Here is a 3,470-nt window from a genome sequence, read left to right as displayed (position 1 = left end):
GAGAAGGTCACACGCGATGTTCTGCGCCGCCTTCAGGATAATGATCTGTTCCTGAAGCCTGAGAAGTGCGAGTGGGACATTCCCAAAGTCGACTACGTCGGCTATGTGTTTGGTGGCGATGAGGTGGCAATGGATCCCGCGAAGCTCAGAGGAATTAATGAATGGCCGGTACCCCGGAACAAGAAAGATGTTCAGAAGTTCCGGGGGTTCTCCAACTTCTACCGCCGCTTCATTAAAGACTTCGCTAAGATCTTGCGACCACTCGACCGGCTCACTGGGAACGACCCATGGCATTGGGGCGAAGAAGAGCAGCACGCCTTCAATGAGCTCAAGCGGCTCTTTGCGACGACTCCAGTCCTAGCACTGTACGATCCCAATCGGGAGACGCGCATTGAGGTCGACGCCTCAGGATATGCCACTGGCGGCGTGTTGATGCAGAAGCAGGACGATGGCAAATGGCACCCTATTGCCTTCAGATCCCATGCGATGGATCCGGCACAGCGGAATTACGAGATCTACGATAAGGAGATGCTCGCGATCATTGAAGCATTGGATGATTGGCGCCACTATCTCGAGGGGTTACCCAATCAGTTCGAGATCGTGACCGATCATAAGAACCTCGAGTACTGGCGTACATCTCAGCATCTCACGCGCTGTCAAGCGCGATGGTCGCTGTTCCTAGCTCGCTTCGACTTCCGCATCACACACAAGGCCGGGACGTCCAATGGAAAGGCTGATGCCCTGTCGCGTCGATCAGACCATCAGATCGGCAATGAGGATGATAACACCGATCAGGTGGTTCTCAAGCCAGAGCGCTTCCGCATCGCCTCCGCCAGGCGCGGTCACGCCTCGGTGACGGCCGATCAGTCACTTCTGAAGCGCATCAGGGAATGTTCGGAGAAGGATCGGGAGGTGGCCGAGGCCCTTGAAAAGGTGCAGGACCTCGGGCCGCCCCGGCTGCAAAGGGGTTTTGAGGAGTGGAATGCCGAACAAGGGCTCCTGCTGTTCCGTGGGTGTGTGTACGTCCCAAAGAATGCGGAGCTCCGGCGGGATATAGTCAAGATCCACCACGACTCGCCGATCACTGGTCATGGTGGTCGTGCCAAAACCCTGGAGCTCGTATCGCGGAACTACTGGTGGCCAGGAATGTCTAAATTCGTCAATGAGTACGTAAGCACCTGCGACGTGTGCAACCGTACCAAGACATTCCCAGCCAAGCCCCAGGGTCCGCTGAAGCCAAACGAGATCCCCGAGTGCCCGTGGCAGATCATCACGACCGATATGATCGTCGGCTTGCCGAAGTCTGATGGATTCGACTCGATCCTGGTCACCGCCGACCGCTTTACCAAGCAGGTCCACTTCTCAGCCTGTCATGAGACCCTGACGGCAGAAGGTGCGGCAGACCTGTACATACGCGATGTGTTCAAGCATCATGGGGCCCCAGCCAAGGTCATATCAGACTGAGGTCCCCAGTTCGCTTCGAAATATCTCCACGCGGTGTACAAGGGTCTGGGAATTGAGCCGGCGCTGTCCACAGCGTTCCACCCTCAGACAGACGGACAGACTGAGCGCTGGAATCAGGAGATCGAGCAGTACCTGCGTGCCTTCACAAGCCACCGGCAGGATGATTGGGCGAAGCAGTTGCCGCTCGCGGAATTCGCACTGAACAACCGAGTTCACTCCGCGACCGGGCACTCCCCTTTCTTCCTGCATCAGGGGTACAATCCTGAGATCCAGGTTCGGATCAATCCAATGTCCACGATGCCCGCCGCCGCCGACCGGCTTAAGATCCTGAAGGAGATTCGCGACGATACGCGCTCTACGCTCGAGCTGTCAGCCGAGCGTATGAAAGTGTACTACAATAAGCACGTGCAAAAGGCACCGGTCTTCGCGCCGGGGGACAAGGTCTGGCTTGATGCCCGAAACCTTAAGCTGAAACAGCCGAGCAAGAAGCTCAGCCCCAAGCGCCTCGGACCATATGCCGTGCGGCGGAAGCTCGGAGACCTGGATTACGAATTAATCCTGCCGAAGTCGGTGCCAGTGCACCCAGTATTCCATGTCTCCTTGCTGAGCAAGTACACGCGTAGCGATATCCCGGCCGGGAGCCGGAGGAGCCACCTGCGATCGAGGTTGAGGGCGACGAGGAGTACGAGGTTGAGCGGATCAAGGATTCGCGGATCTTCCGGCGTCAGCTGCAGTACCTCGTCAAGTGGAAGGGTTATGACGACTCGCATACATCATGGGAACCGGCACGCAACGTTGCCAATGCGCCGGCCCTCATAGCCGACTTCCACCGGAAGAATCTGAATGCCCCTCGCCGCCTCAATGCTGCTACATTTGGTGGTCTCAACTTCCAGCCGATGCCTTCGCCGCTGACTGAAGCACGCTGCCGCTCCGGGTGGGAGATGGGCAAGGGCGCCTCGCATGAGGTCATGCACCGTTGAGGGGGGGGTAATGTCACGAGTTGGTACAGCGCCTAGCCATTTTTTAATTTTTTCCTTTTCGCGGGCTCGAACCCGCGACCTCTGTACTACCTGCCTGATATGGACGCATCGTTATCTACTGTACGATTAGATTAGATAGGACGGCAGTGCACGGCACAGCTCGGGCTCCGCTAACACAGCCGCTCTGACTCACCGGCCCCCGGGGCCGTGTCAGCATGCTGCGCACGGACCAGCTGCGCACGGACCAACGCGCACAGCCTGCCCTAATCTCCCCATGTATATAAGCCGGCCTCTGCTGCCCTAGGGACCTCAGTTTCGACCTCTTGTCCCTAGGTCAGTAAGCCCTCATTTGTATTCTTTCTTACCCTACTAACTAATATACTTTCTTGTCCCTAGCCTTAGGTTTGAGCCTCGCTCACCATCGCTTCGGTGAGAACCAGTCGGACACCCCTCGCTTCTAGATATTTCCCTGTCGCTTGACCTCAAGTCGCGACACTTACCCAGAGCGATCCGCCGGACCCTTGAACAGCGCGGAGAACTCTGCGGCGGTGCGTTTTTCATGGACGGACTTGTCCGCGCAGAGCTTCGCCAGCTCTACTTGTGCTGCCGCCTCGTCGTCGAGATTTCCGAAGCGGGCCCTGAAGGTGGCGGCAAAGGCCGCTTCGTTCGCAAATGGGGTCGTAGCCCCTTGCACACCTATCTGCACCGATACGAGCTGGGCGAAGTAGGGGGTGGCCCAGGCGCAGGCGTCTCCATCGAGCAGGCTAAGTGCGACCTGCACCTTGAGTTCGATGGTGGTCAACGACGTGTTGATCAGCCAGTAGATGCGCAGCTGTGACAGGAACCGGTTGTCGCGACTTGAGGTCAAGCGACAGGGGAAGATCTGGAAGCTGGGGGCGTCCGACTAAATCTCACCGAAGCGATGGTGAGCAGCGCTCAAACCTAAGGCTAGGGACAAGAAAATGTATTAGTTAGTGTAAGGTAAATGAGAGAATACAGGAGCTTACTGACCTAGGGACAAGAGGT

This window comes from Postia placenta, assembly GCF_002117355.1.
Source record: "Postia placenta MAD-698-R-SB12 unplaced genomic scaffold POSPLAscaffold_4, whole genome shotgun sequence".
Classification (NCBI taxonomy): domain Eukaryota; kingdom Fungi; phylum Basidiomycota; class Agaricomycetes; order Polyporales; family Adustoporiaceae; genus Rhodonia; species Rhodonia placenta.
This window is presented reverse-complemented; position numbering follows the sequence as displayed.